Source organism: Diadema antillarum, unplaced genomic scaffold, assembly GCF_040938485.1.
Source record: "Diadema antillarum isolate AM-2024a unplaced genomic scaffold, OU_Dant_1.0 scf00000192, whole genome shotgun sequence".
NCBI lineage: Eukaryota > Metazoa > Echinodermata > Echinoidea > Diadematoida > Diadematidae > Diadema > Diadema antillarum.
This window is the reverse complement of record NW_027271081.1, coordinates 2481624-2492876: the sequence shown is the minus strand read 5'-3', so window position 1 is coordinate 2492876 and position 11253 is coordinate 2481624.

Below are 11253 nucleotides of genomic sequence, written 5' to 3'. Positions count from 1 at the left end.
CAAACAAACAAACAAACAAATAAACAATTGAGATGGTTCCCCCCCCCAAAAAAAAAAGAGAGGAAACAATGAAACAATAAAACAAAAGACAGACTTCTTTTCAAACATTGTGTATGACATTGAATGGATCTGCTTCAGATAATTCTTGTCATTTTCTATTCTTAAGTTTCCCTTGGATTCAACCTCTCTTGCATTCTTAATCACAAACTAACATAACAGAGCTCAGGCTTCACACAATAACACTGACACTCTCCTCTCTTCTCTCTGCTCTTCCTATTCGGTTGCCTTCTTTACTCTTGTCCATTACTCTTGTTATTTTTTTCCTCTCATCTTTCTAGATTCAGCCTTGTGTTTTCCTTTTTGGTCAGATGACAATGAAAATACTTTTAAAGATTTACACTATTTGTTCTATGTGTGTGTGTTCCGTTCCTTTAGATTAAAAATTGTTATAAAGCATAATGTTCAGAGGCTGTTGTCCAGGTCAAACAATCTGCTTATTGATAATGGTCTCCCCCACCTGTACACTTAATGATTATAATGAAATTTATGTATTATTTCACATGATTATAAATTTGTAATGTGAACTCTTGTTTGTATTTTCATGACTTGTGAATGATATGTTTGATATTGTTATATTTATTTTCTTTTATATACAAGCGGAGAAATAAAACTTACTGAAAATGAAACTGAAACAACAAAATGCAAAGAATATTATTCAGATATCATATAGTTTTCCATGACAGTATATACCTTAGCTATAATATTTTCTCTCTCTTTTTTTTTTTTGTGGGGGGGGGGGGGGACAAGGAAACAACTGAAAAAACAAATGCTTGTGAAATGTTGATCCTGTACTGGAAGCCTCTCCACTTTTCTTGCTTGCAGTGAAAGTCGAAGAAATATCTTTTTAACGCAATACTGAAACTGAAAATAAAACAAAAAAACAAACTTTTTGCATCTCTATTGATAGGGGAGGCAAATCCTGAAGCACTTCTCTCACTGCAGGTTGATTGCCATGCAGGGTGGCCAGCCTGGAAAATGGTATCGTGAAAAATGGGATCCTGCTACAGGTGGCCCCAAATTATGCCCAGTGCTCACTTGCAGTGAAATTATGCTACGTGATACAAAACAAGGGGGAAAAAAACAAAGAAAAAAATTCTTGGCAAATTGCCTGACACGCAAAAAAAAAAATGAAAAGAAAACAAAAAAGATCTTCACAGTTTTACTGCCAGTTCTTTTTCCAATTTGGCTGAAAAGGAAACAAACAAAAAAGAACAAAAGAAAACAAAAGGAAAACCCCCCAAAACAAACATATATACAAGCAAACCTAGGATTCACATTTCAGGCCATCAATCCCATCAACTAATTGGCTGACAAACAAACAAACAAACAAACAAACAAACAAACAAATTTATCACACTACACAAAATGCATACTGATATTCAAATAGAAAAACACAACAAAAACAAACAGAGGGAAAAAAAAACTTTAATGAAGAATATATCTTTCTGTGACAATAGAATGCTACAAATTGTAGAACCATGCTTGAAAAAATATATATGCCTTGCATTTTTCTGTTTACATGGTGAGGCATAAAGAATTATGCCAATAAGCATAATTATACTAACTTTGGCAACGTTCTAGCCATGGGAACCAGCACAAAAGCAGACATTTAACACTCCCCATACAGAAGGTCTTATTTGCACATGTACAGACAATATCTTGGCAAACAATTAAGTGATATGGCAGATAATTCAAATAAAAAATTATGGAGGTTTATTCCTTTTATTTATCATTCCATTACCCCCACTCCATCCCTATTTTCGTTATCTCAAAAAGTCAACCTGCACTGCTTCGCTGGCATTAATAACCTTCTCAGAAACCATAAACCTAATTTCAAGTTACTGCCCTCATAACATTTTACAACTTTTCTTGACTGTGGGAAAAAGACATCATTATTAGGTGATACGCTATCAGCGTATCACCTATTGTGATTGTCAAAATTTCTCTTTTTTTTTATTCTTCTTTCTTTCTGCCACATTTTGTGTCGTCAATATCTCAACAATGACATTACGGAATAACATGACATTTTCAGTCAACATGTCTCATAACAATATCTAGCCATAATAAGGTTTTCATGACAGTAACCTATCTATGACGTCATCTAGGCGCCATTTTGTGATTTTCGGACCTTGTCACATGATCGATCATAACTTCATAACTAGATATCATTTCTGTATCATTTTCGGTGGACATAAAGTTCAGGTCACGCTCTATCTTACATTTTAACGCTAGTTACCCAGGTCATCATTACGCGCGCGTTTGCGCGCGTCAAAATTTTAAAAGGCTCAAAACGACTTCCCAATGGGAAATCTCGAAGTTTCAGACAATTTTAAGCGTTTCAAACATTTTCTCGCGTGCGCGTCCGTCCGCGCAATTTCGCGCGCAGAGGGCGTAACTAACATGAAAATGCAATTTTTTTGACCGATTTGGATTTCTGATACTTTGAGTAACAATATTCATTGATTTCCGATCGATTTTGACCTATAACAAAGGAATGCACTGGCGTCAAAGTTGAAATTCCGCGCGCGCGTCTTTCTGCAAATATAGTGAAAAAACATGTCTTTGTTTATTTCGCCATAGCTCTTTAAATCGTCCATTGACCCTATATTTCTATTGCATATTACAAAAGCATATGAATTGGAAATAACGTTTCAAGTACCCATATTGCCAGGAAAACTCATGACGTCATCATATCATCATCTGAAATCAAAAAAGTGGAATTAATTTTTTTGAGGTACTGTTTCTGACATTCATTTACTCGTATCTCTGTTGTTTAAGCTAAATATTATCCCAAATTCAGATATGTTGTACTTTGAACATTTGCCTTTTAAGTCCATGTCATGCTTTTGATATTTGATGACGTCATCATACCTTAAATTGTGATTAAAGGTAAAGACGCAAAATCGGACAAGTTTACGTGTATTGTCTATGGGAGGTAATTTTTTTTTAAACCATGCATTGACTTGACAACGTTTAAGCACCTTTATCTCAGATGATTTTACTTCATTTCCTCTGAAAATTAAGTATGTTGTAGCTGTGACAATAAGCTGCAGTAATCATGCATTTTATTCTTTGAAATCTCCTCATGAGGTTGACAATTTTGCAATTTAAAACTGAAAATGAGAATGGAATGCGGACGAAACGATTGCTGATTCATCTTTCACGTACATAAGTTTACGTTCCTCTTATTTTCTCGTCGAGACGTATGGCCGAGTGGTTAGAGGTGTCGTCACAGAAACGTGAGGTTGCACACGTACGGGTTCGAACCTCACAAGAGCACGAAAGAAAATAATATTTTTTTTTTACTTTTTTTCTTCAATGGAGTACTACACCTTCGTCCATGTAGAAATCACGTTCGCATGTAAACACACCTATACGCACACACTCACACAGTATCCCTTTGTTTTTCGTTGGAGATTGCATTGCTTCGACTGCTGCAAAATATTGCAGGCTGGGCTTTTTAAACTGATCATGGTATATTGTAACAAAATGAAATTTGTTCATATCAATTCAGTAACACAATGTAGTCGTGGTTACTTTGTGCTGATTTTATACATGTAACAAGCTATACATTGTAAAAAAGGGTATTTGAATTGTTCCTTTAAGTCAGTCTTCTGTATTGATGATTATTTGTCAATTAGTGGTTTTTGTGGAGTTTCAGATAGTGGTAAAAAGTATGTATGATAAGTGCAGCGATACTTTCTACAGTTAGTTCAAAGTTGTGTTACAGAGGTTTGATACATATATTTAGCATTGTGTGTGTGTGTACACGTGTGTATACAGGTTGGCCATATGGCACATTCTAGACAATAAATCTTAATTAATTAGCGAACGTGATCAGCTATGGAACTGAATATGGTACTAATGTATGATGTTAATGATTCTCATTAAACTGTGACGAGTTTAAAGAGATAGCTTAACTGTGTGTAAAAATAAAGCAATTATAAGGAAATTTTAGGGGAATTTGATAACCATGCCTATAATAATTTCATACAGGTACTAATAGCTGCCTCATATATGTGTGATGATCGTCATGTCAATAGCAAACTGACAACGTACAATTAATATACTATACATTAAACAAATGTCTTTCAAGTCCATATCGATGTTTTCTAGTATGATGACGTCATCATGCTAGAAGTTGTGATTAAAGGCAAGATGCCAAAATCAGCGAAGATTATATGTTATGTCTACGGGAGGGGATTTTTGTTTTTTAAGCATGCATTGACTTGATAACGCTCAAGCACCTTTACCTCACTTGATTTTGCTTCATTTCCTCTGAAACTTAGGTATGTTGTAGCTGAGACAATAAGCTGCAGTAATCATACATTTTATCATTTTTTTTTAATCTTCTCACCAGGTTGAGAATTTTGCAGCTTAAAACTGAAAATGAGAATGGAAGGTGGACGAAACGATTCTTGAGTCATCTTTCACATATAAGCTTACGTTCCTCATATTTTCTCGTCGAGAAGTATGACTGAGAGGTTAAAGGCTACGTCTCAGAGACGTAAGGTTGCACACGTGCGGGTTCGAACCCCATAAGAGCACGAAACAAAATACTTACCTATTTTACTTTTTTTTTCTTCAATGGTGTATTACACATTCGTCCATGTAGAAATCACGTTCGTATATAAACGCACCCATACACAGCCACACACCCACACACACGATCACTCTGTTTTGTGTTGGAGACCACATTGCGTAGACTGCTGCAAAATTCTGCAGGCTGGGTTTTTCAAACCGATCATAGTATGTAATGACGACGACGGAGGTGTTGTACTTTGAACAATTGTCTTTCAAGTCCATGTCATTGTTTTGTACTTTGATGACGTCATCATACTAAAAATTGTGATTAAAGGCAAGGTATCAAAACCCGCCGATTATAGGTTGTATGTCTGCGGGACGTATTTTTCCCGAGTTGCCAGAAATGGCCTAGCGACATCAATCGTTGCAAGGCCGTATTTCCATCTAGCAATGCAATACATGTTCACGCGGCCACGTTTGTTGAGTGGTCATTGACTCTTCCCCTATTATATCTATACATTTTTTTGTCTTAACATTTTGTCTTAACATTTTCGTGGATGTCCCGTGCCCGAGTGGTTAGAGAAACGGTTTCGCATGCAGGTTCAATATAACTTCAAGGTGCCTATATCACATTCTTTTCTTTGTCGATCACAGATGACCGACATCTGATGACCCCAAGCGTATCACCTAACTCGTCCTCAATGTGACGAGTTTTCATGTCTCGTTATTCTTCTTTCTTTCTGGCACATTTTGTGTCGTGAATATCTCAACATTGACATGACGGAATAACATGACATTTTCAGTCAACATGTCTCATGACATGATCTAGCCACAATAAGGTTTTCATGACAGTAACGTATCTATGACGTCATCTAGGCGCCATTTTGTGATTTTCGGACCATGTTACATGATCGATCATAACTTCATAACTAAAGGTCATTTCTGTATCATTTTCGGTGGACATAATGTTCAGGTCACGCTCTATCTTACATTTTGATGCTAATTACCTAAGACATCATTACGCGCGCATTAGCGCGCGTCAAAGTTTTTAAATGCTTAAAACGACTCCCCAATGGGAAATCTCGAAGTTTCAGACAATTTTAAGCGTTCCGCGCGTTCGCGTCCGTCCGCGCATTTCCGCGCGCAGTGCGCGTAAGCAACATGAAAATGCACATTTTTTGACAGATTTGGATTCTTGATACATTAAGTAACAATATCCATTGATTTTCGATCAATTTCGACCTATAACAAAGGAATGCGCTGGCGTCAAAGTTGAAATTTCGTGTGCGCGTCTATGTGGAAATATAGCGAAAAACATGTCTTTGTTTATTTCGCCATAGCTCTTTCAAACGTCAGGTGACCCTATGTTTTTATTGCATATTACAAAAGCATATGAATTGGAAATAACGTTTCAAGTACCAATATTTCCCTAAATACATTATGACGTCATCCTATCATCATCTGAAATCAAAAAAGTGGAATTAATTTTTTTGAGGTACTGTTTCTGACATTCATTTGCTCGTATCTCTCTTGTTTAAGCTCAATATTATCCCAAATTCAGATATGTTGTACTTTGAACATTTGCCTTTCAAGTCCAAATCATGGTTTTGAAATTTGATGACGTCATCATACCTTAAATTGTGATTAAAGGTAAAGATGCTAAATCGGACAAGTTTACGTGTTATGTCTATGGGAGGTGATTTTCTTTTAAACCATGCATTGACTTGACAACATTTAAGCACCTTTATCTCAGCTGATTTTGCTTCATTTCCTCTGAAACTTAAGTATGTTGTAGCTGAGACAATAAGCTGCAGTGACCATGCATTTTATTCTTTGAAATCTCTTCGTCAGGTTGACAATTTTGCAGTTTAAAACTGAAAATGAGAATGGAATGTGGAAAAAACGATTCCTGATTCATCTTTCACATACATAAGTTTACGTTCCTCATATTTTCTCGCCGAGACGTATGGCCGAGTGGTTAAAGGCGACGTCTCATAGACGTGAGGTTGCGGGTTCGAACCCCATAAGATCACGAAATAAAATACTTAGCTATTTTACTTTTTTTCTTCAATTTTGTATTACATATTCGTCCATGTAGAAATCACGTTCGTATATAAACGCACCTATACACACACACATAAACACACACACACACACCATATCCCTCTTTTTTGTGTTGGAGACCACATTGCTTCAACTGCTGCAAAAATTTTGCAGGCTGACTTCGTCAAACCGATCATAGTTTGTAATGACGACGACGGAGGTGTTGTACTTTGAACAATTGTCTTTCAAGACCATGTCATTGTTTTGTACTTTGATGACGTCATGACACTGGAAATTGTGATTAAAGGCAAGGTATCAAAACCAGCCGATTATAGGTTTTATGTCTACGGCGCGTATTTTTCCCAAGTTGCCAGAAATGGCATAGCGACATCAGTCGTTACAAGGCCGCATTTCCGTCTAGCAATGCAATACATGTTCACGCGGTAACGATTGTTGAGTGGGCATTGACTTTTTGCCCGTGTAATATCTATACATTTCTTTTTTGCCTTACCATTTCCGTGGATGTCCCGTGGCCAAGTGGTTAGAGAAACGGTTTCGCATGCACGCTCAATATAACTTCAAGGTGCCTATATCACATTCTTTTCTTTGTCGATCACAGATGACCGACATCTGATGACCCCAAGCGTATCACCTAACTCGTCAGCGTGACGAGTTTCATATCTCGTTTTGTTTTGTTTCTTCTGTTAATGATAGCATGCAGTGAAGGGCCATATTTGTATTGGTGACAAATTGTGAATGGTTCTACATTTAAAGGCATTATCTACCATGTGCAGTTGAAGCAAAAACCCAGCTAGAGTGCTTCAAAATAGTTATTTAATGTGAGTTAGGGATAGAAACAACAATGTAAAGATGTTAATCAGTAAAATCAATATCAAGTATTGTTAAATGTAGAGAATGTGAACAAGAGTTATCATAAAAATTTTCTAGACTAAAATGTCTGCAGTTAGGGTTTACTGAGAAAAATAGTAATATCTCTTGAGGCTTTATTGCAAAATGTTTGTGTGGTAGGATGTTTTGTGATACAACTGACTTACACAATACATAAACATCAAATGTGATATCTCGAACATTTTTCTTTTAAATCACTGCTCCAAATGGTTACAGTACCTTTAATATTAGGGGAGGGGGAGGGGGTCATGGTCTATGTTAACACTCCCTACCCCCCCCCCCTTGATAATTTTGGAAAGTGTAGGGTTGAATCCCCTCCCCACCCCCTTCAGCAGCCCCTGAATTGTGATACTTTTACTTTATCTAAATCTGTAATCATTATCTTAATCTTACAGGATTTTACACAAGTGAAGGGCCTTAACACACAGCTTCTATCTCTCAAGATTCAGTTCCATTCGAGTTATAGCTCAATTCAATTTAGTTCAAATCAGTGATCCTCAAAATACTTTTAGAAAAAGATAAGGAAACATTTATAATAGTGTGATAAACACAAAGTTGTGATATTACATCAAGAGGAACAAGAAATGCCTTAATACTGTATACACCGAATGTTTTGCAAGGTTTTTATTTTCGCGAATTTCGTGAGTCAGGTGCTAGTCGCAAAATTAAACACACATGAAAATATTGACTCTGATCCCGATGTGAATCCAACATACACGTGTACACTTCTCTGTTCAGTACAGGACTCCACTATCGCGAATTTAAGCATTCACGAAATTGTTGGGAATTCCCAATTCGCGAAGATTTTGACTCACGAAACATATATGGAGTATACAGTGTTGGAAAGCATAAATCATACAGTTGAAATACATCAATATGGTGAGCCAACAGGACAGGAAGATTTAAAGCGAGAATTGCTAAGAGCGGTGGGGTTTCACCAACAAATTGTGTTGTTGTCTTTATTTCTTAAAGAAAACAGAGTGACTGCCTTCTTGTTTCATATGGCCATCCCCTTACACTGCACTCATATGATTGCCCTTTCCAAAGAAAACAAAACCAATGACTTAACAAGTTTCGGCAAATGCAAAATTTGGCCTGTTCATCCTTTATCACTGTTCTTGCCATGAAATTATTGGTCTTTGATTTATTTCACTTTCTTTTTTAATTCGTTCTTTTTTTTTTCTCCAGTTCCTGTGTTGCAAGTACACCAGGGTGTCTGTGTCTCCAATGACACAGCAACATGGAGAAATCTATTCAGAAAATCTTATGAAGATCATCACATTTTCATTTTTTCAAATATCAAATATCTTGAGAGATATCACAGGCAACACTCTACTATTTATGATGATTGTTTGACACACTGGCTGTGGTATCCTTACATTCGAATGTGCGATTACTGACAAACATTATACATGCAATGTGCAGTTATCATAATTATTTTGGATGCTTTTTTTTTCAACTTCCCTTATTAATTGCTATTTTTCTGGGTTTTTTTTTCTCAGTTTCACTTCTCTGGTGGATCTCTGGCTGCATTAATCTTTATTTTATTTAACTGAGAGAGAGAATCACGTTTCAAAAAACGTTTTGGATGGTGCTCACGAACGTGGTTTGAAACGCAATTCTTGGGATGCCGCATTCATCTTAATATCATATAATCGCAATTGGAGTGCTGTTACTTTCCATTTGCCATTTGACCCAGGAAGTAGAAGTTAACTGAGGCATGCGCTTCATTGCAACTGTTAACGTGTATACTGGAAGCTGACGTATTGACAACTAGGAGACATAAACACATTTTAATACGGCACTGCATTTATCTGCACACAGAAAGGTGATCATGGCCTCAAACACATTTCAAATTGCCCTTTGACCGGTGTTGCAAAACTTCATTTCCAAATGTATTTGAAAACACGGTTGCATTTATTCATCACTCTTAAATGCCTTAGATGTTTCTGCCATAGAATCGTCTTCAGATAAACACAACCTCTGTTATATCTTAAAACATCACTGTTATCCAATGTAATCGAAGTGCGTATGTTTAAGCTGATGATATGAATTGAGTAAAATCAGTTAATAAAACGGAATAAGAGAAATATTGCATTGTTGTTTACTTTTAAAGCTTTTTTGTGTATGTGCAAAATCATTTATTTGCTAAAGTTTGGCTCTGTATTTTTTTTCATTTTGAAATGAGAATATTTTGGTTACAATAAAAAAGGGAAAACTAGATATGATTACTGCATATACATTATGCCCATGCCTGCTGCACAGTAAATTTGCATTACCAGAAGTGCACAGGTGAACCGCGAAAATGTGACTTCATGTAATGCGCATGGGTGCATGAGATCAGCTCATTCATTTGCACATAGCGTATGGCCAATGCACGGACTTGACCACTAGCGACTGATTGTGTACATTTATGTGTGATTCACAGAATTGCTCAATGTATTAAAGGTTAACACACAATTAAGAAAAATACCTTCTGCTGTAAATTGGCATGCTCACCCAAAAATATACAAGAAAAGGTGATTAGATATAAAGAATGCCAAAATTCCTCGCCACTCGATACACCTACCGCGTGGTCTTCAAGGAGGAAATGACCGATTGACCGTGCGGCATAGAATCTGAAAGTGAATGCTGGACCGGATTCTGCGAATGGTCAGAGGGGAAGATTTGTATCAAGGCGGGAAATTTTTGTTGTAGTGACCTCAAAATTTATGTTGGTGTCTTGTGAAATGCAGAATACGGCACATGTACCTCCACTGACCACATGCTCAGCCAATTGGATAGCATTTCTTTCCTAGTCCTTCTCAATTCCTGTATATTGCAATACCTCCAACTAGAATTCTTAGGAATATTTCTATCATAAATAGAGTCTGACGTCATCAACACTGTCACTGGCATGCCCTGTTGCCAAGTCTTGGAAGACAATCTAAATTTTCCATGAGTAAGCAATCTCTTTGATTCACAGATATACACTTTTTTGATGGGAGGGATCAGGGATGGGAGCTTCTGGGGGCAGACAGGAAAGATCACACACATACACACATACACACACACACAAATATATATATATATATATATATATATATATATATATATATATATATATCATATCAAACAGAATATCTAATACATTCTTTACTATGAGGCACAGCACAAGCCTGTTACACATAATGAGCTCTCCTCTATGCTCATCAGAGTCTACAACTCGAACAATACTCATTTGGTTGTATGCCATGTTTCTGAAAATAAATATTATAAAAATGACAAAGTTTGAGTTAATATTTCTTGTTAAAAAAATAAAAACAAAAACATAAGCCTCACCCATATCACACTTACATTTCACTATTGGTTTCACACTGCTTGTAATACAATATTAGCATTTGAAATAGCAGAAAAATGCACTATTGTGCAATTTTCTCCCTAGAATTCATCTAATTTCTATGGGGTTCATCATCAACTCAACAAATCTCAGTGGAAAATTTGCAAAAAAGACAAGGTGTACAAATACCTCTCCACATGATTTGACTTCTACCAATACGGTAAAGTCAGACACACATATTGGTAAATTAGTCATTGAGGTCAGACAAAGAAAATGAAAATGTGCAAAGCAATGATGTTACTGCTTCATAAATATTTGTAAGTCTGACACACAAATATTCACTAAATTTCCTTGTTTTTTAATACTGAAATAAAAAGGAACAAATGCACCCTTTGCAT